The sequence below is a fragment of the Symphalangus syndactylus genome, chromosome 4, assembly GCF_028878055.3.
Source record: "Symphalangus syndactylus isolate Jambi chromosome 4, NHGRI_mSymSyn1-v2.1_pri, whole genome shotgun sequence".
Lineage (NCBI taxonomy): Eukaryota > Metazoa > Chordata > Mammalia > Primates > Hylobatidae > Symphalangus > Symphalangus syndactylus.
In genome coordinates this window covers 34774160-34801738 of record NC_072426.2, presented here as the reverse complement: position 1 = coordinate 34801738, position 27579 = coordinate 34774160, and the positions used below count along the sequence as shown (strand labels likewise).

General features: G+C 38.6%; 1 protein-coding gene and 1 long non-coding RNA gene across 4 annotated transcripts in view; one reads left to right on the top strand and one right to left on the bottom strand.

Annotated features, from left to right (window-relative positions):
- Positions 1–27579, top strand: part of ANK3 (ankyrin 3) — a 556820-nt gene that overhangs the window by 217476 nt on the left and 311765 nt on the right. The window lies entirely within an intron of this gene.
- Positions 6527–27579, bottom strand: part of LOC129480526 (uncharacterized) — a 40822-nt gene continuing 19769 nt past the window's right edge. The window contains exons 4-5 of the long non-coding RNA XR_008657069.2: positions 26291–26382; positions 6527–20413 (exon numbers count right to left, since the gene is read on the bottom strand). This is a non-coding gene — a long non-coding RNA (uncharacterized lncRNA). The remainder of the gene's footprint in view (positions 20414–26290; positions 26383–27579) is intronic.

Sequence of the window (27579 nt, the reverse complement as noted above, 5' to 3'; positions counted from 1 at the left end):
CATACATATATTCTAAGGCAAGAGGCCTTCTTAGACTCGGTCTTTTGTGCTGTAGACCACAGCTGGGTCATTTACTTCAGATAGGACTAGGACGTCCCATAGTCCCTTTTGTCAGAATGGGGAATATGACAGGAATGAATAGCCCAGAACCTTAGCTTGAACTTGCAATTTAATAATGTTGAGCTTTTAATTGCATTCTCGGCAATGTTTACTTTCATCTCACAACAATAAACTGTTTATGGTAATGTCCTGGTAAAGTGTGGCACTGAAGCAGAGACATGTGGCACAAGGAATCCCTTAGCTTTCGTGTAAATGTGCAGCCAAAGATGTTCATTTTATTTGCTTATTTGCCTTACAATTATATGTCCAGAAAATTCTGAAAGGAACTCTGTGCTTAGATCTTGTTAGTTTTTACTGTTTCTAGGGAGTTTTTTTTAAAACCAAAGTATAATTTACATACAGTCAAATGCACTGATCCTAAGGGTATAGTTAATCAGCTTTGACAAATGCACACAGTCATTTAACCTATTCCTTCCACAAGATGTAGAACCTTTCATCAGCCCTGAAAGTTCCTTTGTTCCCTTCTATAGTCAGTATCCCCCTGCTACTTGAAGCAGTCAGTGTTAGGATTTCCAGCACCTGGTTGGATCTTAATGTTAATTCTTAGAGGTTATATGTCAGACTGACATGTCAAAAAGGATTTTCAAAACTATGTTTTCTTTGAGGAGTTTTTTTCTCCATAGAGAATTATTCAGAAGTACATGAATGGGGATTTAAAACTCAGCCATGCAGATTTCCATTCTATTGCTTCTAAAACACATGACAGCATTCTGTGTCTAATTGTTATTAAAGGAGGAGCAGGTCAGTTTCCAGCCTGTCAAAAATATTTCAAGTAATTTTCTTTCTTGTTGTATTTTCATTTGGCTCTATTTTAATTTCTACTTATGCTAAAAAATTGCTGCCAATCCATTATGATTATACCTTAACTTTGTGTGGTGTGTACTCCCTTTGTGTAGGGCATAGATGATCAATATGTGTAAAGTTAGTAAGAACAATCAATAAACATCATGAATAAAGCCAAACAGCTCAGTACACCCCCCACACTAAGTTTGGAGAAGCAATGTTTGCCTTGGTATCTATCAGCCCCTGTGGGGTGATAGGAGATCAAGTCAAAAACTCCCCATATACATACCTTCTCCATGACTATGTGCCATTGCATGAAATGTGAAGCTCCGTCATTTGGATCTCATGGTAGCCAGACAATACTTTTGTTCTTTTTCTTGGAAAGTGTGTGTGTGTGTGTGTGTGTGTGTGTGTGTACACGCACTGGTGTATAGCATCATGTATTGCCCCTAGAGATTTTCTCTTCCCTTCTTTTAGCTAATGTGCTCTTCTTGATAAATAAATTTCAGAGGCAAGGTTGTAATAAACTGAACAATGCAGTGAGATACACGATTCTAGGATACAGGGCTACTTGTATTTCATTATTGCAACACATGGAGTATACAATGAAATTGCACTGCTGTTGTAATTTATTCTCTTTATTAAAATAGACAAGCATTAGACAAGCCATAAAATTTCCATCTGCATTCACAGCAGGCTCCCACCATCTGAAATACAGATTTTCCCCCTTCTCTTGAAAACATCCAGGACTGAAACATTTTAATATTGGGGATCAAGAGGATTATAATATTTAATTTCTGAAAGCGATGGTTATCCTCATCAGTGCTTTCAACTGCTGCATCCATTTTAAAGAGAAAGCTCGCCTTTTATACTTAAATGTCACTGAGGACACAGGAGTTGGGTCAGAAAGATCTGCAGTGCAGCAGAGGGAAATGAATGGGTTCCCAGCTTGGTAATTCTGCTGTAGTTCTGCTTCTATCACCCTACCAGCCTAATCACCTTCAGAAGGAAAACAAAAGGCATTTTTGCAGCGTGCTGATGATCACCCCAGAGGCAAGGCAACCATGGTCGTTTTAGCACATTTTTCCCCACTGCCTGAAGGACAAAAGCTTTTAATAATGGGAAATTGCCAACCAAGGCATGTAAAAGTGAAAGCCTCCTTCTCTGACTAGAGGAAGAATTCATTTCTTTCTTTCTCTAATTTCAAATCCAAACATTTGCTTGACATTTTAGGCATAGAAAGCATAGAGACCTATAAAGATAGATAAGAAGGTAATTGTAAATTCTAATCCTCTTTTTAGCAAACTGTTCCCCCACTTGGAGAATATTCTGTTTCAATTTTTCATAAAAGCAGTCTGATGAAAAATTTAAACAAACTCTTTTAGGAGCAAGTCTTCCGTCAGATGTCACGCCAAGCTCCCATTTGGTAGGAACGGTTATGTAAGGCAGTCTGTGCCATCTATCTCAGTAATAGACATCTAACAGGAATCCAGGGTCCAGGAAACTCTAATGCTTGTCTCTCCGTGAAGATTTCATTTTTGTGGTATTTCTGCCTCTGTTAACTTCAGTGTAACAGAAAATTTTAACAAGGTTAATCTCTTTAGAACAATGTCAGGAAAAGAGGATATATATTCTCTCCTTGGAGAGTAAAATAAAGTCTTCATGCAGTACTATAATTAGGTAAATATAGTAAGAATAAAAATGGGCTGGACGCAGTAGCTCACGCCGGTAATCCCAGCACTTTGGGAGCCTGAGGTGGGTGGATCACGAGGTCAGGAGATCGAGACCATCCTGGCTAACATGGTGAAACCCCGTCTCTACTAAAAAATACAAAAAATTAGCCGGGCATGGTGGTGGTCGCCTGTAGTCCCAGCTACTTGGGAGGCTGAGGCGGGAGAATGGCGTGAACCCGGGAGGCGGAGCTTGCAGTGAGCCGAGATCGCACCACTGCACTCCAGCCTGGGTGACAGAGCGAGACTCCTTCTCAAATAAAATAAAAAATAAAATAAAAAAAATGGTAATAGAGCACGTCTGTTCACTGGATAAAGTGATGGGATACAGTGCTTTGAGAAGGACCTCCAAGGACACTGAAGGGGAAACTGAAAAATAAAAGTTCTGAAGTCTTAAGCGGTACATATTGATTTATTATTTACAAAGGACTTTCACGTACATTATCACATTTGATCCTTGTAACTCTGAAAAAGGATAGTGTCATTTTCACAGAAGTTATACTACTTGCTCAAGGTCAGTTGGCTACCAAGTTACTCTGAATCCTGAGTGATTTCCTCCCTGCCTCCCCTCTTCCCTCCTTCCCTTCCTCCCCAACCCCCCTCACTTCCTGCCTCTCTTCTTCCCCCCTTTCTTTCTTCCTTCAATGTATTAAACATGAAAAGTCTAGTATCTCCTCTTATTCTGCTAGAGTAACCATTTCAGACACATATCCATGGTGAAAGCAGGAAAGAAAGGTCTAAGCCTAACCAGATTGTATCACAGCGACCTGGAGGAGGTGCTGAAAGTGCCTCCTTTCCTGGCAGGGTCATTACCACTAAGGTAAAAACAGAGAAAGAGCAGTTGGGCTTTAACAAAGAATTTCTAAGTACAGTGGTTTAGTTTTTTTTTCCTTTTTCGAGACAGAGTCTGTCTCTGTCACTCAGGCTGGAGTACAGTGGCATGATCTCAGCTCACTGCAAACTCCACCTCCCGTGTTCAAGCTATCCTCTTGCCTCGGCCTCCCAAGTAGCTTGGGAGTATGTGCCGCCAAGCCTGGCTAATTTTTGTATTTTTAGTAGAGACGGGATTTCATCACATTGACCAGGCTGGTCTCAAACTCCTGACTTCAAGTGATGATCCATTTGCCTTGGCCTCCCAGACTGCTGGGATTACAGGTGTGAGCCACCATGACTGGCCTAATATTTTAGTCCTAAAACACAGGTATTTTGCCCTTAACAGGTGAGAGACAACTAAGGTTTGGTACAACTTACGGAGATTAAATGTGCGTGAAGTTGTTTCAGCAGCTGTATGTATATGGTAATTTATTATCATATTATTATTACTGTTAATCCCTCTCACTGCTACTGACACAATCATAGTTTATCTTGGTGGTTAGGAGTCAGTCAGCTCTGGAGTAGGATTCCTGGATTTTCTGCGTTTAAGTCTCACCTCTGTTGCTTACTAACTGTGTGGCCTTGGGCTTGTTAATTAACCTCAGTCAATGTCCTCAGGTATACGATAGAGACAACAATAATCCGTCTCTCAAGGGGATCATTGGAAAAATTTCCTGAAATGGTCAACGTAAATTGTTTTAGAAGCGCTAAATAAGTCTCTGATGTCTTTCTCTTGTTCCATTTAAAGAATATACTTCCGATTAAATCTTGGTTGAGACTTTTTAAGTTTCTCAATACTTGTCAACAGCAGGTATTTCTTAAACACTAGACAACCAAGAGAGAAATGCTTCTAGTAAGTGGTAAATGCATATAATGTCATGCAATATCATATAATTCAATTTTCCCTTTTAAGAGCAGATTGATTGCCCTTTATTGTTTTAGATATTTATTTTACAACAAACATGAAAACCGCTCAAGGAAAATGGTGATAGGTGTTATCAGATTTGGATTAATAGAATTTAAAGTGGAATTTTGGAGTAATCTTCAAAGCATGGGGATCTATAACTTCAGAAGAAAGTATTTTGTATTGTTTTTGATTTCTTGAATATCATTGAGCAACTTATGTGTCTTTTACATTGAATGATATCTCTGTAACAGAAAAGGCTAAGATCTTTATAAAGAATATCTTGCTAATATAAGAAGTTTTTCATTTCCCTCATCTCATTTTCTAGTCTTTCCTTTTTTCAACAAATATTTTAGCATCTATTTTTTAGGCACCATACAAGATGAGGGAAAATGGCAAATAATAGCCAAAGCCTTGACTTGGAATTTAAAGTCTGTGTTTTTCATTCCTTGAAATGTATTACACATGTATTTCACATTTAAGTGTGTGGTAATTTGGGGGTATTTGCTCTCAAAAAAACATCCACAAAAGGTGGATGTTGTCTTTACCGTTTGGAAATATAGAAAATGTCTCTGAATTTATGTTTCATTTTTTTTGTTATTTGTTTAAAACATACAGTTCTTCCCCATTTACTTACAGTTTTATAAATTGTCCACATTAAAAATTGTTACCTTATTTTCTCATTACATTAGGAAACAGTTTACTAGTAGGCTCTATGGCTATATTGTCTTATTTTTCTAACAAATTACATCCATTTTTTAATTATACTTTAAGTTCTGGGGTTCATGTGCAGAATGTGCAGGTTTGTTACTTAGGTATACACGTACCTTGGTGGTTTGATGCACCCATCAATCCACCATCTACATTAGGTATTTCTCCTAATGCTATCCCTCCCATAGCCTGCCACCCCGCAACAGGCCCCGGTGTGTGATGTTCCCCTCCCTGAGTCCATGTGTTCCCATTGTTCAACTCCCACTTATGAGTGAGAACATGTGGTGTTTGGTTTTCTGTTTCTGTGTTAGTTTGCTGAGAATGATGATTTATCAGGTTCAAGCAATTCTCCTGCCTCAGCCTCCCAAGTAGCTGGGATTACAGGCACCTGCCACCATGCCTGGCTAATTTTTGTATTCTTAGTAGAAACAGGGCTTCACCGTGTTGGCCAGGCTGGTCTGGAACTCCTGACCTTCAGTGATCTGCCCGCCTCAGCCTCCCAAAGTGCTGGGATTACAGGCTTGAGCCACTGAGCCCAGCCTGTTTTCTCTTAAAGTTAAAAAACAAACAAACAAACAAACAAAAAGACTTCTCCTTCCTCTTTTTTAACTACAGTCGGCTGGTAACACCTTTGTTGTTAGCTTAAAAACAAATTAATCCTATCTTTTTATAAAAACTTACAACGTTTTTCTACAAGAAAAAGGATTTAGAAAGGACATTATACGCATATATTCCATTTTCCTGGTTGTACTGCCTTTTTCATTCTCATTTTTGATATGTACATCATATTTACTCTTTTGTTCTGTGATTCATGTTAAGGTTGTTTTGTTTTGGTACTTTTGACATTGGTGTGACTTAAGGAAATTGTAATGTTTTGGATTTCTTATTGGGCTGTGTCATTATAGTTTCTAATGAAAACATACTCATATGCCTTTTGGGGCCATCACAGTCAGAGAAGTGTTGCCCTGTACACTTAGCCATGCCTCCCAACCTAGAAAGGGTTGTGTGTTGAGAACCTCAGACAGTTGTTTAAGTTGCACATTCCAAATTCTATGGAATCCTCCCTATTTTGCCCTATCTGGGCCCTTTATTCTACTCTAATTTTCTTGCCTCTATCCAGATACAAGTGGTTGGAGGAGTGATATATTTGTTAGGAATGTCTTTAGCTACAAATAGCAGTACGTCTGACTAACAGTGAGGTAAACAAAGAGGGGTTTCTTTTTCCCCCACAAAACAAGCAATCTGAAGGTAGACAGCTGCTGGTGCTATTTTGGTTTAGTGATGTTGGCCTTCCCTCCCTTCGTTCAATGCTGCAAATCTGCATTCAAGATGGAAAGAAGTGGACGACAGGGCCAGCTATTCAGTGCCTTTATCAAAAAAAGCAGATGCCTTCCCAGAAGTCACAACCAACCTGGGTTTATATCCCGCTGGCCACAACTGCATGTTATATTGCACCCCCCGCCCTCCGCAACCCCAGCTGCAAGGGAGACTGGAAAAGTAAGTAGTTGGCATTTCTGCTGGAAAGGGTAGCAAAAGAAAAGGGCTTGGGAATATCCAATGGATGAACAGAGAACAAGTCATCTGTGTCCAGGATAACCCACCCTATCTACTCTCCAGGACCATCTCTAATGTCCCCAGGTAAAGCCTTTCCCAAATTCCTCAGACAGAGTTTTTCTCTGTGAATCCACCTGGTACTGCGGTCATCATCAACTAGACTGACTGTGCTCCCTGGGGGAGGGCTCCATCACCTCACATGGTACCTGAGAGATGGTGCTCAGTGAAGATTTGCTAAGAAATGAATGAATGTGTGGGAATCCTCTCGGTGTTGCCTGAAGCCAGCTGCTGGAGGTATGCAGAGTGCTGAATGAGGAACTCTCCTTTCCACTTGACGTTCCGTCCTTGTCCCTGGACATTCCCTGATGAAATGCGAAACCACAGCCCTGACCACTCACTCATATTCATTAAGATCCTGTGGGGAGCTTTTGGCCAAACCCCTGCAGGCTCACATGCGATAGAAGTATTCTCATTTGGGACAGTAAGCTTTCTGCCTTCCTAAAATTCTTACACAGTTTTAAATAGTGATAGCCATTTAGTCTCTTGATGATATAAATCTTAGCTCAGCATAACAGTCAGTGCAGTTTTCTGAAATGAGAAAATGTACAAAATATCTATTCATAGGAATTATTCTTGGTTATGTCTGAATAGGCATATAATTCAAAATATAGTTTATACTTCCTGGAATTTATCCAAATAAGATAGTTAAACAAGTGTGCAAAGATATACGTACAAAGTTGTTTTTTGTTTTATTCTAGCAGTATTTTTTAATGAAATTTGGAAACATTCCAGCTCTTCACTAGGAAGTTAGGTTAAATGGATAATGGAACACTATTGAATCATTAAAAGTGATCACATAGGGCATCCTGAGAGTACAGATATGTTGTGGGGCATATCAAGTAGGCTGTGTGTATGTGAGAAGTGACCTTCTCTGTTTACAAAGCTGAAATTATGCATATATAGGGGTGGCTATTCACCAAAATGTTAAATCATGATTATCTCTTCATGATAACATTTTTCAACCTTAAGATTTTTTGTATTGTTTTATTTTTGAAACCGTGTGTGTGTGTTTTCCAATAAGAAAAAGTAGTTTTCATAAAACATAATTTTCCCAAAAAATGCTTTAGGTTAATGAAAAAAAAAGTCTAAAGAACTATGTACAAAACTTCAACTGACTTGACCCAAATTAACAATAAAACTGGATTAACAGCCTTTTTCTTCTAATTCACAAGAATGGAAAATCAGGACAAAAAGTGAACTATAACCAGGAATATATTGTAAATAATAATCTTCAGAATATTTCTGGGACTACATCTCTTCCATTTCCCCCATACCTTGTTCCACTACAACGAATGATATCCCTGACTACAAACTCCTGCCAGTTCCTTTCTTACTGAATAAAGTGACTGAACTATATGAAACACAAGTGGAATAATACATTGGTGAACTATTTTCAACTTCAAGATCTAAACAAAAGGTATTTTCTGAAAAGTCTTGAGTTAAACCAAAAATTAAATTCACAATTCTATTCCCTGAACATTCCAATTAATAAGGCATTCACCGTAGAAACTTTGAAGAAGTGGTTTTAAAACTCTCACTTTAAAATTCCATTGTATCAAAGGACTATTACTATTAACCACAAATACGGGTGAAAATTCCCGAGAGCAGTTCACCCATACTATTGTATTGCCCTGCTTTTTTGTAAGTAGAGTAATTGTTAGTAGCAAAATTCTGATAACTCAAGTGGAAAATGTATTGGAAAGGTAAAGGTACACATTAATTCTGTGGAATACTGGACAGCTTCCTTAGTCGAGAAAGAAAAGAAAACCCCAGAAGAAAGATTTCAAAAAATAGAATTGATCCAATGTCTTGATTCTGGAATATGTCCAATATCTCTCAACTTCTTGTTGATAAAAACCTGCATGAGTTTTCAGACTAGTAAAGATTTTTACATTGTATTAATTCAGAAAATCCATCTGGTCTATTGTTTTTAATAATAATTTAAGCAGGTGTGGCATTTTTCATTTTCACCAATCTTTCTTAGAAAAAAATTGATAATCTTTCTCTGTAAATCTTCCTTTTTCTTTCATGGATAGATCATAGGTAGAAATCAAGAAAAATAATTGTTTCTCTTTTTAAATAAGGGTTTTACACTATTAGATTTAAAGGTTAAATGTGATTTTTTATCCAAAAAACTCTTTAAGCTTCAATAAATCCAGCTCCTGTCTCCTGGGATATCCTGTCACTAGAAGGAAAAGAGAGTATTTTAGATAGTACTTTTTTTTTTTTTTTTGAGACCAGTCTCACTGTCACCCAGGCTGGAGTACAGTGGCATGAACTGCAGCCTCAACCTCCTGGGTTTAAGCAATCTTCCCATCTCAGTCTTCCACCATGCCCAGCTAACTTTTTAATCTTTTGTAGAGACAGGGTCTTACTATGTTATCCAGGCTGGTCTCAAACTCCTGGGCTCAGGCAGTCATCTTGCCTCAGCCTATCAAAGTGCTGGGACTACAGGCATGAGCCAACCCTCCAGGCCCTAGATAGTACTCTTTATTTTCTCTTCACATAGTAAGAAATATTTCCTACCAACTTTATTAAAAACAAAATGAAATAGATGTCCCACTGTAAGTTTCTTGACCTTTTAGCTGAGCACTCTTATTCTTTTAGCTCCCTGGAATAAAAGAATTGTCTCTGATAAAAGTAGATCCTCACTTAATTCCTTAAGATTTTGGTCAAAACAGGCAAATAAAGTAAGCCTAAAAGTGCAGTTGTCTCTCGCTCTGCCAGGCACACATATAGCCACACATGTACACACAGAGGACCAGATGCAACAAGATTTGAAACTGTGGTTAAGAAGCTCTAAAACTATCAAAACTATTTTATGGATCCTAAAAACACTAGATATTTTAGATGTCTTTTAGGAATCAGCTAATGTACTATTTTCTTATGCTAGTTCAGAAGTTTGGAGAGTACTGATACCAAATATAAATTTTAGAAAGGAATAGTAGAATTGTGCTTAATCCTCTAAGTTTGGTCTAATTTGATTACTTAGTATAATGGTTAGGAATTTTTATATTTTAGATAGTATGGCTGAACTCTTCATTCAAATTGGCATGTGACTTAAAAGAGCTTTGACTGATTGATAATCCTTTGATTAGTTTTAGAGACAGGGGCTTGCTCTGTCACCCAGTCTAGAATGCAGTAGCATGATCATGGCTCATTGCCTTGAACTCCTGGGCTCAAGCAGTCCTCCTGCCTCAGCTTCCCAAAGTTCTGGGATTACAGGCATGAGCCACCACAACTGGCCCAAATAGCTTTGTTTTTAAAGGGGTTTTTAAAAGACCAATTAGTAAGGATTTAAATCAAATTACTCTAAGGAAATCATAAATCATGCCAGTAAAATATAATCTGAACTGAAGAATACATGTGGCAAATGCTTAAAAGAACCTCAGAGTGACTGGTATATGATAGGGTGCTTTAGTAAATAATAGTAGTTAATTTATGCGTGAATTGAAAAGATGTTATTAGCTCTTCACCAAAGTTGGGCTTGGTATATATTTGCAGAGAGAAATTGATCCAAGGGAGCCATTCTGACCAACACTTCCAATCAAGGTGTGAGGCATATGCTTTAGCTGGAGAGGAGTGCTATTGAGGCCACTGACATCACAGGGTCTCAATCAAATTGGGAGAGTGAGGGCAGCAGGTGCTTATATAAGAGGAGAGCCAGATGTCTTTATGAACCACTGTTATTTCTCATTACCATGTATGTAGACATGGCATGCAAGCAGACATCAAGCATTCCTTGAGCACCTCCCTAGTGTCAGACACTGTTTTACACACCAGGGTTACAGTAGTGAACAAGACAGCATAAGACCCTGCAAGAATAGGGCTTATAGCTAGTGGAGATAATCAAACAATCAACATGTGAACAATAAGCCAATAAGATAACTGCAGGTCCAAATAAATGTGTGAAGAAGGTACACTCGGCTAAGGTGGGTAGGTAGTAACTAGAAGAGTTGCTTTATTTATTTAGGGTGGTTAGGATAGACCTCTCAGAAGAGATGACATTTGAGTTATAATCTGAATTACTAAAAGAAAAAATCTTTTCCAAAAAAAAAAAAAAAGATTTATCAAACAGAAGGAACAACAAGTGCAAAGACCCTGTGGATTGATCTAAGCTGGTGTGTGTTAGGCTCAGAAAGGTGGCCAGTGTTCAGAAGTAAAGTGAACAGAAAGAATGGCAGCAAGTGAAGTTAAATTTAACCTTGATAGGTCTGTTCTGCAGACAGCTGTAGCTACATCAGCAAGTCAGTCAGATATACAAGTAGGGATGTCAATCAGGAGTCTAAATCTGAGACATGAGACAGCCATCTGTGAGCGTATTGAATTTTAAACCAATGGAACTCAGTGAGGGAAACTAAAGAATAGAGGATGACTGAGCACAGAGCACCCCAACATTTAGAGATCTAGAAAAGGAAGAGAAACCAAATGAGAGGCTGAGAAGTAAAACACAGTGAGGCAGGAGAAAGACCAGGTAAGCCTGCATGATTGTCTAGGGAGGAAAGTGATTTGTGAAGGAGGGTGTGGCCAACGAACAGTGTCTGATACAAGGGAGGTGCTCAAGGAATACCTGACATGTGATTGCATGCCCTGTCTACATAAATGGCTTTGTAAGATGTTTGTTACTGGCAGTCTTGCTAGGTGGGTTAAAGAGGGGAGCGAGATAAAGAAGTAAAACAATATATTGGAGCATTTTATGGTGAAATGGAGCAGATAAATGACATAGTAGCTGGAAAAGTGGGATAAGAGAGTTTTTTTTTGGGGGGGGTGTATGCATGTTTTGAGTATGAGAAGGATAGGAAAAGCATCTCCTTGATGGGAAGGTGACTGTAGAGATGGAGAAATTGACAATGTAAAAGGGACAGAGATAACGGCAAAAGCTGAATTTTTGAGAAGGCAAGAGAAGCCCAGAATGATGTGAGGAAGTTAGCACCCACATTCAAGGGTTGGCCTTAGAGAAAAGCAGGGATGCTTCTGTCATTGCAGAAGGAGAGAGAGTAGGGTGCCTGGAACAGATTCAGAAGGTTGGCAGAGTGACAGTCAGAGATGAAGTAGTACTCATCACATCATATCTATTTTCTCTATGAAGTATGAGGGATGGCTGGAAGTGAAAAATGAAGAGGGTTTAAAGAATGGAGAAAGATTAGGTATGAAATAATTGTCTTATTTGGTTGAAAAAGCAAATTTGCTAGGGAAGTTTATAAGACCTTCTGGCACTATTGAGGGTCCATTCAAGATTCATAGTAACAAATTTGAAGTATGTCCAGTCAGCAAAGTCAGGTGGTTTTCTCTGGCATTGTTCAACTGGCCAGATCTAGGTGCAACTCAATTTCCTTATACATATTGAAGGTATGGCTGAAATGCTGAGAGCAAAGCATATAAAGGAAGTGATTGCAGAGGAGATCATAGAATATAAGCTGATAAGGAGGAAACTGAAGATAAGAGGGAGGTGATGGATAGTGGAAAGGTGGCGGAGTCTGGATGTGAAGTTCTGTATGGAATGGAGTACTAGAACAAGTGAGCCAAGAGACACAAGGGAATGGTTAACTGGAAATACCCACGATAGTTATTTTGGAGGTGACGCAGCTGTTGGTGATTAAATTTAGCATGTGACCACACCAGTGTATGGCTGAAGTGGACTGGAGAAAGGGCCTTGGAGTGAAAGAGGTCAAGGATGTAAGAGGCTAGAGCCTCAGAAACATCACTACATGAATGTTGAAGCTGCAAAGAAAGCCAGGATCAATAGTGGAGTAAAAACGATGGGCCGTGGAATGTAATCAGTGACCAAGGGCAGTGATGAGGATAGGAATAGTAGGGTGATCAGAAAACACAGTAATTGGCTGGTGGGCCAGGCACGGTGGCTCACGCTGGTAATCCCAAAACTTTAGGAGGCCAAGGCGGGTGAATCACTTGAGGACAGGAGTTCAAGACCAGACTGGCCAACATGGCAAAACCACATCTCTACTAAAAATACAAAAATTAGCTGGGCGTGGTGGTACACACATGTAATCTCAGCTACTGGGGAGGCTGAGGCACAAGAATCGCCTAAACCCAGGAGGCAGAGGTTACATTGAGCTGAGTTTGCACCGCTGCACTCCAGCCTGGGTCACACAGCAAGACTCCATCTCAAAAAAGGCAATGAAAAAGAAAACATAGTAAGTGTCTGGGAAACATGGACTTTTGATAGTGATCAAGGGGATCTTGAATATTAGGTGAGGTGAGACTGCTCCTGGAAATCTCTCCAGGAGGATGGTTGGCAATCCAGTAGAGTCCAGAGCATTTAGCTGGGGCCAATGTGCAAGTGTTCTAACCTCCAGCTACTGCACAGTTGGGTAGACAGGGATTTTTTTCTCTGAGGGAGTTTCATGAGCTAGGAGTCCCCAAGGGAGGAACTGGAATGGTCATTCTCAAGCTAGTAGATGCCACACCTTCTGGGGACGTAGAGCAAGTGGAAACCTCTGATCATACAATCTTTCCAGAGTCAGTAGGGTTATTACTGACTGTACATGTAGACTGAATCCAGTATATAGATACATGCCCAGAAGCAGTTCTTAGCTCCCAGATGATTTTAGAAATCTATGTATGTGAACTCAGAACTCAAATTTCCTGTGAAAATTGTGTTTAACAACAGAGGGTGTCATTCTCAGGGATGTGCGTGAAGACATTTCACATGCAGGATGGCTAAAGCAAAGGTCTAAGGAGACTACAGTGCTCACCATGCCTCAGATTATTTCTACTGGAAAAGTGCATTCTACTTACTGCTACTTCCCTGGGCTCTCACATAAGCAGCCCAGCACATGTTTTGTTTGTTCTTGTGAACTTCTTATGTGTGTGTTGCTGTTTCTAGACCGTTAAGATCTTTGAATCCTACCACGATGCCCACATTAAATTGCCCTGAAAAACACTCCGAAATAACTGGCTTCTGTTTCTGCCTTGTCCTTTTTGGGAGGGCAAGAAAGGAATCTTGAGAAGACAGGAAGGAGAAATGAAGGAAGGAAGAGAATCCTTACTGGCTTCATTTTTCCACTTGTGTCTGAAATGTAGAACTTTGTTTAAAGTTGTGAGATGGCAAAATACGACTGACTAATTGTAGGCACATTAAGAAAAGGAGCCTGGAGGGAGATGTTGGGGAAGGTTTGAAGTGCACCTTATAATCGACAAACAAAGGAATATTGCACTATGACTGTGGAGGTGAACGAGCACTTCATGGTCTTTTGTGAGTAGGTTAGAAGGGGGAGCCTTTGGTTGTTCGGCCAGCTTGTCTTTTTCCTCAATGAGAGCAATGTTTTCTGAACTATTTTTGGCTTCAGATACTTCATAGTGACTAAAAGTGATAAAGCCATACGGAAGAACTTTGCCCAGTCTCCTAGCTCTGTCCAACAAGGTCATGGGCAATGACAATCCAATAAAAACTAGTGGTGCCACTAAAGGATCCCGAGGGAACAGGCTGTTCAAGACAGTGGCACAAAAGCTAAACTTAGGTTTAAAAAAAAATGATCACTGATTTCCTCCCTTTTAGGTCTTTGACAAGGAAGTAAAGTTGTTGACTTTTTGATAAGGTTTTGTTTTTGTTTCAATTAAACTTTTTGGAGAATACAGTTGATTTTCGTTTGTAAATCTTGAAAATTATGAGAAATGTAGATTATTAAAAGAAAAAATTAGCAATACAGATAATAAAAAGAAGAAAATAGCAATCATGAATAGCCTCAATACCCAGGATTAAACATTGTTAACAATGTAGCATGTTTCCTTCTAGTCTTTTTTCTTATATACTATTTCTTAAGTGGCTAAATTATATACTATAAATAGTCTTGATAAAATAAATTTGTTATCTGTCCTTAGATTAAGCAAGGAAACAAAATCTTTTAGTTGTAAAGTCAACTATGAAGATGATCAGACTCAGGGTTATTTATTTAGCAGAAATATCAAATGTGGAATTCTCTGGAAAATTCAAAACCATCAATATCGAAAAATACAAAAGAAAATTTTTCTTAAATTTAAAAATTCATAAGCATAAGATAAACGTGTATTATAATAATGTTCCACTTTTTATACAACCGCATTATAGGGGGGTAGCTCTTCTAAAATTGGATAAAAACAAGGAATTAACATTAAACACAACTTGCATCTTATCTTCCCTCTCCTTATCAGTAAGCAAGAGCCAGGAAGAACTGGGGCAAGAGCTATTTTTGTGTTATATGTTCTTTATTTCTGGGATTTGCAAGAGAAATGGCAGCAAACGGTTTCCTAACTGCTGTTCTTAACTCTGTTTTATTTGGAAAGTGTTATTAAAAAACAACAGTGGTTCGGTTATTTTTCATTAAGGACTTACTAGACAATGTCAAATTCAGTATTCTATTGAGTTTGAAGATAGTATCTGTCTTTTTTTGTGGTAATGAAAGCAGTTTACTACTGAAGACAGCGTTTCAAGCAGTTGAAGATGTAATCCATCTTGTGTCTTTAAAGACAGCTATAATTCCTGGAGAACCACTGAGTTATCTGAAAGGCGTAAAGCACTCAGACTTAAAGGTTTCTCAGATCGTCTCTCACATTTCTTGTAGCAGATGTGCCATGCATCTTGGGGGAAGGGAAGAATTGCCTAAATCCTAAGGCTTGATTTTCACAATTCTGGAACAATTCACAATTCACAAAGTACTCAGTGGTCAAGTCTAGCTGATTGTATTGGAGAAGGTGGGATGGAACTGAAAACTGGGCTATTTATTCAACTTTGTTAGATAGTATACAATGCTGTGCAGGAGACAACACGGCCTCCATGACATCATGGACTGCACGTGGATATGGAGATGCGCAAGCCAAGCACAGCCATTTCGTGCCTGGTCACAGGCTGAGCTGATAACAATGCACGTGGCTTTGCTGGCCCTGCCTGCTGACAACTACTGGGGAAAATTAACAGGCTGGGATCTCCCTGGGGAATCCTATGAGAACTGAGTCAAAGGCTAGTGGGGTGAAGCAGTCGGTTTCCGAGGCAATGTTTATTTTAGAATTGGTCTTCATTCTAAAAACTGCCCCTGTGATCTTTGTATTCCTTTAGTGGTTACTGAATGTTCCTGGTTTCCCCTTTCCCCAGAACAAGCAACAGCACATGCAGGGAATACAATAAGAGTCGGCGCCTGTTATCTTCTGCCTCGGCTGCTCAGCTGGGGGCAGTGGGCCAAAGGTCTTAACTACATCTAGCATCTTCAAAACAGAGTTCCCTCACACGAGAGTAGGCTCAGTTTCTGTTAACGAGCAAAATTAATGACAAAAGGAAGATTGTGTGGCAGGAACTCCTATAGGCAGGAAATAGTATGAGAATCTAAAGACCTGTGTTAGGCAGGGGTAATCAAGGAAACTTTGACAAAGGGGCTTATAATTAAAATAAGTAATGAAAAGATATTCTATTCATGGCTTATTGCAGTGCATATTATAAGAGTTATGGTGAACTCATGGACTACAGAAATACTAGATTTAAGATTCACAGTTCCTCCAGGTGCTGTGGCTCATGCCTGTAATCCCAGCACTTTGGGAGGCTGAGGCAGGTGGATCGCTTGAGCTCAGGGGTTTGAGACCAGCCTGGGCAACATGGTGAAACCCAGTCTCTGGAAAAAAAAAAAAATAGCCAGGTGTGATGGTGCACCTTTAGCCCCAGCTATTTGGGGTCTGAGGGGGGAGGATGGCTTGAGCTGGGGAGGTGGAGAATGCAGTGAGCCGAGATCACGCCTCTGCACTCCAGCCGGGGTGACAGAGCGAGACCCTGTCTCAACAAAAGGAAAAGACAAAAAATTCACACCTCCTATTTTTCATTTGTTTCTTCATATGCTCTTTCTCTCTCCATCCCTTTTTGCCTCTTTTTTCCCTCCTTCTGGTGAGAGAGTCTAGTTCCATTTACTCACGCTAAATACAAGTATAATTTAGCTGTACTGTGCACATATACATAGCACAACATAGTACTTACCATCTCTGAGTCTTAAAATTTTAGTTTCTAAGTAGAAATAGAAAAGTAATGGCTCAACACTTACATCTTCCACTTGCTAAGAATCCTACCCTCTGTTCTTTTGGGAATGAAAGTAAGGAGAAGAGAAACATGTGTTGGAAGAGTTGAAGGAGAGTCCAAGGATGGTGTAGAGTCATTCTGAAGAACATCATAGGAAGTTCTCACCTGTGCTCTCAGGGGCCGTGAGAATACCAATATATGCCAAACACCACAGTTTCCTTGGATCTGGTATCGTACTTCCACAGCTACCAATTAACTTGAACTTCTAAGTGCTGCAGTAACTGAAATTAGATTATACATTTGTCTAAATGAGAACCCTTACTTTAGCCAGTGCCATAGTGTGTTCAGGACTAGCATCTGTGTTTATGTGCATGAGTGAATGAAGTCCAAAGGGAAACCTTCAGCAAGGACTTTATTATCACAAGTGAGAAAGGGTTTCTGTTTTGTTTTTCAATTTGCTATTTATTTGAGACGGAGTCTTGCTGTGTCACGCAGGCTGGATGGAGTACAGTGGCGCGATCACAGCTCACTGCACCCCTCCGCTTCCTGGGCTCAAGCAATTCTCATGCCTCAGACTCCTGAGTAGCTGGACTTGCAAGCACCTGCCACCATGCCTAGCTAATTTTTGATGTTTTTAGAAGAGACACAGTTTCACCATGTTGGCCAGACTGGTCTCAAACTCCCGACTTCAGGTGTCTGCCTGTGTTGGCCTCCCAAAGAGCTGGGATTATCGGCATGAGCCACCGCGTGCTGGTCTTGCTATTTATTTTAACACAGAATTCAAATGAACATGAGAATAAATTTCCATTGTGCACTTACACTTTTATAGTGGTATTTTTTTTCCATTCTAAATGCATTTATTGGTCTTTTTAATGCATTGTTATCTGAGGTACTTGTTTTATAATCCTTATTAGAAAGAAATTTTAAAAGTAACAGTGAGGTGTACCTTTACATTCTGGGTTCTTGCTGAACTGTTCTTTGAGACCCCAATGGCCTAAGCAGTGATCCTCTGCCCATCTGTGGCTGCCCAGTCCCCATTAAATTCCCTGTGACTTGTCTTAATTGTTTCAGAGTCTGAATTGTAGGTAGCTGCACTTCTACCTGATCCTGTCATAGTTTCCCAATAAGGTTCAAAATAGAACTTAACACCTTTACATGGTCTGTAGTTTGCGTGTTTTAATAAAAGAAAGCTGGACTACAAAATGCAAATGAGCGGTCTTTTATTTTTCTTCTTCAAACAGGGAAGTTCCCCAGTGCTCCTGCCCTGGGATGGAGCAGCCTGTGATAGCACTGAAGTGAATAATTCTAGACTTGGCAGTTCTATGTCAAAGCAAGTCTCATAAATACAGCAGATGTACGTCCTGGGTGACTGCCATTAGTGTGCATCTGAGGGGTTATTGACTGGTTATGGGCAGATTTGGGGGTAGAGGATAGTGAAGGAAGGGGAGCCAGGACTTTCCCCCTTGTTGTTTTATTTTCTGAGTGATTGCCCCCAAAGAAAAACTTTCTCAGTCTGAATCTCTAAATGGATCTTTCCTATGGAAATGTTTGTGGTCATAGTAACTACTGGAAGCACTGAATTGGAAGATTTTCACCGAACAGAACGAAGTAAGCCTGCCCTTTGTCATTGTTTAAATTCCAATTGTTTCTTTAAAAAAATGAGGAAATATATGCCCTCTGAATGGTATTGTCTGGTTTTATAAAAGTCGGCTTAGGAGATTTTTTTTTTTCTCTATGAAACCAATAAAGCAGTTTTAAGTAATTGGAGCTAAATTATTCTTCCTGGAACACAGCCAGGTCAGTGGCCCTAGGAAGTATCGAAGGGCACAGGGAACTCTATGGTGGGCAGCATCATCATCATTTCCTTTGTCCACCTGGTGAGCCAGGGACTGCTGAGACCCTGTGGAACCCAGCTTACCTTTCCTGGGATCCTTTTCCTTTTTGATGGCTGACCTAAAAAACTGTTCACACTGTGGTATTTCCCCTCTGCCTGTACCAGCAACCTTCAGTTGCTTTTATCTTGGCAACAGTTACATTTGTAGATCTCCACAGCTGCTGCTTTTCCTTTAGCGATTAGAGCTGAGGTTTAAGAGACTCTCTTGGTTAGATTTTTGAGTCTCTTTCCTGGGGAAACAGGATTGAGACGATTGGCCTGAACAGGCTAAGGGACTGGCTTCATTACTATGAGACAAACTTGGAATAGCTTCTCTAAATTACTTCTTATCTGTCCTGTCTGCCCTCATTTGTAACATCCCAAGAGTTAGAAGACTCCATATTTCTTGAGCTTTTCGTGACCTAAAGTTTTTCAACCACATTTATTTAAAGCCATAGCTCTTTCCTCTGTTTGTTTAAGCTGTCTCATCCCTAATTCATTCCCTCTCCAACATCCCCTCCACTGCTATATACAGCTGGCCTCCTTAAAGCCAAAACCTTTAGCTACCATTTTGCTCGATAATTAGCTAGCCTACATTTATTGGCTGTTGACTATGTATTCTACTATGCATATTATAGATACCTGCATACATTGTCTTATCTCCCCTCCTAGATTGTAAATTTCTTAAAATCACGGACAAAGCATTATCTGTCTTCGCCTCTCCTTCATGTAGTGCCTTGCACTTAGTAAGTGCTGAATAAATGAGGCTGTCACTGTGATTATCATTCGACTTGAAATACATAAGAAATGGATATGTTAGCTATTAGGTGTGTATTCTCACCATTGTATCCTATTCCATTCATTTCCAGGAAAATGCTTATTAACTAGACAGGGCCCTTACTTTATTGTCTTTCCCTGCTATTTTCTTGTCTTACTGTTCCCTCTAAGTCTCCACTCACTTCTAAAAATTATGACTTGTCCAGAGACCCATGTTGCTCTGAAGTTTCTTATTCTTCCATGAATATTTGTGCCTATTAGAAGGGAAAAGAGAGGGTGGGAGTCTATTTCTACCCTCATTTCAACTTTTGTTCCAATGATTGCTACTATTTATATATCCTCTCCTCTGTTTCTTTGTGCTTAGAAAGAACTAGGGTTCATGTGGGCTTTTTGGAGATAAATAGAGTTATTTGTAGCCAAAGAATTTGAGTTATTTTGAGTCTCTCTTTATGAGGAGCAATGATTACAAGTCAAGGGTAAGGATTAAGATTTTCATACATTTTGGAGTTTTTTGTGTTTAAAAAACATGTGGTTCTAGATGCACCGAATATTTCATGAATTTGTTTACTAAGCAGTTATCTTCCTTAGCATCAACCGATTATCCTTAACTAATCTTTGCTTACTATTTTCATGAGAACTAAAATTCCTATTTGCTTCCGTTTTGAATTTTCTGCCAGAGATATAACACATGAGGTTTTTGTACTCTTTCTCTAGTAGTTGATGAAATCCAGAATTCAAGCTGTCTGCATAGACATCTTGCAGAAAAAGATCTTTTTCTGATTTCTCTGGTTGAATTCATGAGATCACAAGTAGAATGAAAGGTTAAGTTCAAGTAGCAAATGAAAAGCAAAATGCAACACCAAACAGTTTGCACCAAAAATGTTCTGCATTTTTCTCCTTCAAGCAGCTGTTGCTCAACTAAGTTGTGGCGGTACTGATGCTCTTCCCTCTCTGTGTTTCTCATAAGCCCATCTTGTTACCACTTACTCACCCTTGGAGCAGGGCTTCTTCAAGTACAGTTCATGCTGGGGAGGCTGAAATGGCAGTAGAGAGCTTATAAATATGTATGAGAGATGTACACATTGCTTTAGCATCCCTTCTGTCTTTTGATGTTATAGTCTAAGATCTTTTAGCAGATAATGGATATATCCCTTTCATTCAACATACAATTATGGAGACCTTATCATGCGCATATCATTTACTGTACCAGACAATGTGGTCCTATATGGTCTGGATGAGACTACTATAAATTGATTTCTCATGTGGCTTATGAAATCACATTTTCTTTTAAAGGTACCCTTCTATAAAATAGAAATATAATGTATCATGAGTGTAAAAACCACCACTACCACACCACCACTACTGCTGTTAGCAGCTACCAAAAACAAGGGCTTTACTCTATGCCAGATGCTATAATGAATCTTTCATCCCCCTGAAGTGGGTAATGTATTTGTATTTAGCAGCTGGGAAGCCTGAGGCTAATAGAAGTTAAATTACTTGTTTTGAGTTAAATATCTAATTTGTTTCAGAGCTGAAGTTCAAACCCAAGTCGATCTTACCCCAAGTCTGTGTCCTTAGTCACTATCTGCTACTGTCTCCTGGAGGTTTTCAAATGCCAGTGCTTCCTGAGACAGCCAGTTAGTTCATTTTTTTTTTTTTTTTTTTTTTTTGGCTAGTGATAGGGTTTTCTTTCATATGACAGATAAGACAAGATACATGAATAATTAAAACGCTACACCCCAGGTTTCTGTCACCTAGACTTGGAATGGGCTGGCTGGGGTGTCAAAGACATAAGACTCAAATATGAGTCTGTTTGGTGTGAAATAACAGAGGCAAGATGGAGGAGCCTCCTTTGGCCCTTTAAAGAATTTGTGATCCATCCTCATCCTATTGCTAATGAGGCTGGAGAGAATATAAGGCCCTAAATTAGTGTAGGAAACAAAGTCCACTTTCTGGCTGACCCTTCAAGTACAAGGCAAGCAAACGAAGCAAAGCATGGTGGTGGTGAGGGGTTAGGGGCTGGGGCTAAGAAGTTCAAAGTCACACCTGAGACTCAGAGCCCATCTGATGTTCTCATGCTGAAAAGCTGCAGTCCAAATATAGCCACACATTATTGAGAGTTTAAGGCAGTGGTTCTCAAAACTTGGTCCCTGGGCCAACAGAATCAGCATCAGCTGAGAACTTGTTGGAAAGATAAATTCTCAGGGGATGAGTCCCAGCCATCAGTGTCTTAACAAAGAAATTCTGATGCATAGCGAAGTGTTGCAACCATTGATTTAAGGTACACCTTTTTATATCATTACAAATAGGTCTAGTGATGTAAGAAAAAAGCAATAGATTTATGATTGTATCAATTCACCAATTTGGAACTTAACTATTCATTCACTACCATTTATTGAGTGTCAGGCACTTTGATAGATTTCAATTGATTTCATCCTTAAAACAACCCTGTAGTATATTTTTATCCTCATTTTACAGATGAGGAAACAGAGGTTCAGAGGTGTTAGGTGACTTGTCCAACATCACACAGCAAATACTTGTCTTGGGATTTGACTCACATTTCTGGAAACATGTTCCGAAAATATCCAATCCCAAGGAAATGCTTCATAGTCAAGCAGAAAGACAGATACACAAGCAAAATTTGGGAAACCGTACTATGTATATATACTTTCATGGTGATGAAATTAACCTTTTCAGCATGCAAAGAGTTAATCAAGCTGATGTTCCCTTAAAAATCTACATAAACTCTTCTAGACTAGGGGGGTATGGTAAAGAGACTAAGCATGCAATCTTTCTATGTATAGTTTATAATCATGGAATACTGTATAAATTGTTATATTTGAAGACCATGACATTTTTGAACACCTGCTAGTGTGTAAATCATTCAGTAAACATGTATCTAGTATGTCTGTACAGAACTGCATTAGGTAGTACTAATGCAGTATATATATACTGCATATATTTCTTACTAATGCAGTACTGTACATACATACTAGATAGAAACTAAAAATAATAATAGATGGCCTCAAGTTGTTTAAAAGACTCTTATGTATGAAATCATTAGGAAACAATAAAAGATAGAATATCAGGGCCTAAACACATGACGTAATAGTGGTTGAGTAAAGGGTGAGATCAGTGAGGCTCAGAACACCCATTCTCTGTAAATAATTCAAGCCATCAGTGTTTTCCAGAAGAATGTCTGTATGATTGGTAAAACGAATCTGGGCCTAGGGCAAAAGACATGAGGCATAGCTCACTCTGTGTATGTACTTTTGTGTATATATGTTTGCATATATATTTCCAAAGTATGAGAGTTGGTTATATATGTACATGTAAAGCATCAACAGTAATTGCTGAATTGCCCCCGTCCTCTGCAAGCAGATAATTCTCTAACAATGTGTGATAACCTCTCTTTGTATTCCTTAACATGGGGCGTTTATTATTCCTTAACATGGGGGCATTTATTATATTTTAATCTTTACTAATTTAGTAGGAAAATAATATTGTTTTTATCTGAATTTATTTAAAGAGTTATAAGTTTGAGTACTTTTTTGTATGCCTATTTCATTTTATGTCCTTTGCAGATAGTTTTCATTGAAGGGTTTCCTTAATTGTTAAGAGTTCTTTGTACTGTATGGATAGCAGCCTTTGTTGTATAATTTGCATATACTTCCTTTTGTTTGTTCTTTTTTTAAACCTTACTTTTTTGTGTGCCATATAGAACTGTTACATATTCATGTACACAAAAGTATAAATTCTACATTCCCTATGAATTTTGCATTTTTCTCTTACTTAGAATTTCCTGCTTCAAAGCAAAATTATCCATGTTTTCATCCAGTTGTTTTTCTGGTTTTATTTTGTATACATGTATTTTTAAGAAATCTAAGTTTTATTTGTTACAAAGAGTGAGGAAGGAACTTAGCTTCATTGTTTTTTCTTCTAGTGGCCAACCACATGTTCTTGACCCAATCATTATGAATAATCTACCTTTTCCCCCACTGATTTCAAATTCCACCTCTATTATATATTAAACTCCCAAATTTACTTGAGTGATTTAATTATTTTTGAACTAGTTTTTAGACTTCCTGGCATCTTCCCCATATCAGTCTACGCTCCTAGAATCAATTGCTAGTTAATAAGGGACCACTTTGTCCAAACAGCTTCCTCTTAGCACTGCCTCCAGTATAATTTACAGAAAAGAAGTGAGATGCAGTTTTAAAGAGTGTTTTTATTAAGAATATAAGACTCGTGATTTTTAATGAATATATTCTCCAAGAATGTAAGATCCATGAGGACCTACAGCAGTGAACAGAGAAGAGCAGATTCCTAATAAACATGTGTTGGATGAACGAACTGGAGCTTTAGTATTGTCTTATCTGTTCTTTACTTTCTAAAAGGCTAACATAGTTCATCCAGATAAGAAAGTAATACACCTAAATGGATATAATTCAGCCATTTTGTGTCGGGTACTATGTGTTAAAAGCCATAAAACTTTCTAAGAATCTATCTGAAGAAAATGAATCAAAAAGGAAAGGGAAAATTACACATGTAAAGATTACTCTTCTAGTACTCTATATTTGCAAAATGTTGGTAACAGGTAATCTAAATGACCAATAAGATGAATGACTGACAAGATAATTTAGAAGCAAATACAAAAGTAGGGATATGGCATGCCAACTATTAAAACACACATACACACATGCACAAAACGGGAAAAACCTGGAATGAGTTACATGAAAAATGATAAATTGTACTGGGAGGTAATATTTCAGACCACACTTGCTTATTTTCAAAATGTTAATGCAGTTTTTTGTTTCTACAGTAATAAAACAAATAGCACCATGAATCTAGTTTAATGCTCAGTTGAGGCACAGGTACATGTACAGCATCCTTAATTGGGCTTTGTTTCACAGTGTTGGCTGCTGATTCAATATTTTGAGCTTTATGCAGAAAGACAAGGGCAAAACAAAAGGACATTTACTACCAAATCCATGGACCTGGGCCTGTATTTGAAGACCCAACCACACAAATGTCAGAAGTTCTGTTAGCCTTTTCAGAATGAATATGTCCAAAAATGATGCCTATTTTCCATTCTGTGTGTTCGCGTGCAACACATTACTTTAAATCTCTTTCATCTTTCCAAGTTAACGAAATATTTCATTTGAATTTGCAGATCGCGCAGTGAATTCGATTGATGCACATATCTGTGGATTCTATTGTGGCTACAAAATAAGTGAAGTACCTCCCACTGATAGTCACTTTTTAAGCTCTGTTTTCAATGTTGTATATTCTAATGAAATCTTGTTATCGGTAAAATATCATAGCCGTATATTTTGATCTAACGTTTTTTAAAAGAGTTTTGAAGTTGTGTACCTAGTGCCAATAACAAATATAAAAGATATTTTCAGCAGGGTGGTGGCAATATTTTTAAGAGGAGTGTTCTTTATAATGGCCTTCGTGCATGGGAATACCTTGGGGATGCAGAATGCTTTTTTATGCCTCTTTGCTATGTGTCTTTGTAGCGTTCCTCAAACAGAGCTGTTGTCTGTGTTGCTCACATCTCCTGTGAGATCTAGGCACTCCCATAGCATCTTTGGCATCGGGATAATCTGGTTTAGTAACTATATTTTTGTTTTATTCTTCAGTTTTCTACAGCTACAAAAGTACCTTTTCAGATCACATTTGTCTTAGCATCCAAGAAATGTGGAATACAGAATTAAGAATTAATATGGAATATGATATTAGGAATATTAACTAATGTGGAATATGCTTAAGATATAGACATGATATTAGATGGCCTGAGATTAGTTCGCAGGTGATTTTCAGTGTTCTCTTCATTTGTTACCTGTTGGATTTTGGATGTTGGAAGCAAGTGATTTAGGTGAAAATGGCAATGGCGGGCAGGCAAGGCCTGCTTTTATGAGCTGGTTTAGTACTAGGCTGTTACTAGATCTGCCTCTCCCTTTTCCCCTTCACATGTTCAAAAAGGAGCAAGCATGCTAGAAAAATATAGGCCCAGGTCCATGGATGTGCAGAACTGGCACTTGCCGTAGCAAGGGTTCTCAAAATGTGGTCTCTAGATCAACTGCATCAGCATCACCTGGGGACTTGTTGGAACTACCGATTCTCAAGCCCCGCATCAGCCAGACTGAACCAGGAATGCTGGGGTGGGCCCAGCAGTGTTTCCACAAGCCCTCCAGGTGACTGTCATGCATGCTCAAGCTCAACACGACTCTTACAAGAACAGAAACTTCACCCACAACTATGTTCTCGCTGTCATCACCTCTCTTTATGACTGCTTAATACATAAAATCCAATTTCAAACTTTAAAGAAAGGTACCTCTAGATCTATCTCCACTCTCACTCCTCAGAGGAGCCATTTCTGATCATTTCTGGTTTTAGATATATTGGTAGTCCTTCCCAACTCTCAAATATTTTCTTTATGTATCATCTCTGATAACCATTTATTGCAACCTGCTTTGAGAGATGAGGATTTAGCTTACTTATACTCCCCTTTCTTTCTCCTGGCTCCTCCCAATTGTTTATCACTTAGTTTTTGAAATTTCAGTTCTTCCAGAGATTACGTTTATAACTTTAAATTCCTAAGTCTTTACTCATTGAACTTAGACAGTACTATGTAAAATAAATGGATATCCACTTCCCTACTCCCTCTTTTCTCCCTCCCTTCCTCTTTCAGATAAACCGTTAATTTTTATTTTATTTGTTATGCTGAATGCAAAACCACCAACTTTAGATTGTTGACATTTTTATTTTACTGTGATAAATTATCTAATAATGTGTATATACGTTGCTTCTGAAAATTGGAAATAGTGTTTGCAATAGGATGATTGTATAAATATTATTCATTGCAGAATAAAGGGATAGGACTGATCTTTGACTTAATAACTCACCCACGAGTGTGTGTCCTCCTGTCCTTGATTGCTTGCCTGGGTTTGGTCTGCAGCCTTACACTGTGTCATAAGAATGTTCCCCAAAGTGTTTTCTATAGGTTTTTAAGGAAAAACATGGCAAAGTAAGTTTGTGAAACACTTGAGTAAACAAACACACGACTGTAGAACTCATCAAAGCCTTTAGTTTCTAATGAGAATTGTTAATCTTCAAGAGAGGGATTTGTATATAGCATTTCTCAAATGTACTGGGTCATGGAACCCCTTTTTCACAAGTTATCTCAATGAATTCATCTTATGTAGAAAATATTTTGGAAAGCACTGCCATACAGGATCTGTCGATTCCAGATCCAGATGACCTCATTTCTGCCTAGATTCTACATCCAGCCTGTTACCTAACTTGTCTGGTTCAATGCTCAGACTTAGTGAACCACTGCTCACTGAGATCCCAGCCCCGACTTCGACCCAAGAAAATACATTTTCTCTCAGCTACCGTATTAGTTCCAAAGAGCTAATGTGTATGATCCATGATGCAATCAAGTACTGCCAATACCTTTGCCTCAGTCAGAGTGTCCCTTCACTGATTGTCTCTCATCAGATCATAGGATGGTGATTTGCACGTTTCCTAAATGCTCGGTTTCTCTTAAGTTTTCCTCCAAATTGTCCTAGAAGTAGTAACCTTAACCAACCTACCCCTCTGAAGATATTTTCTTTCTGAAAAGCAGAGCCATCTAATAATAAAACAAATTGACTCATTTAATAAGAAAACCCCTGAAGTACATTTCCAGTTCTTAAAATTTTATGATTCAATATCCGAATTCTTATCTACTGAAATAAAAACTTTTTTTATTTTGGAAAGGACTTTTTTGGAATACTGCAGTGTAGGAGACATTTAATTTCAGTCTGATTCATACTTCTCAAGATAAAATATACCATCCTGAGGACAAAGGTTTTGTCATATTGCAGCATATTGCAAAGTCTAGGCAAGCACATGAAATGGGACACAGAGTAGATGCTTAATAAAAATATTTATTAATTTTTACCAAATGAAACTTTCCTACCTTTTCTCCTACAAATTTGGTTCCCTTCCAAACCCACTCCCTCTCATGAATGTGTAGGAAGCTGGTTTATATTTATCTTTCTGGAAGATATCTCCAGCTAAACCACCGCTGAGATACTTCCCTTTGTTGTGAAGATGACAACCACCTACCCTAAAATATGATATCATAACAAAAAAACCTATGCCTCTTGTGAATTAACCCTGTCGTGGTCTACTTAAAAACCAATCTAAA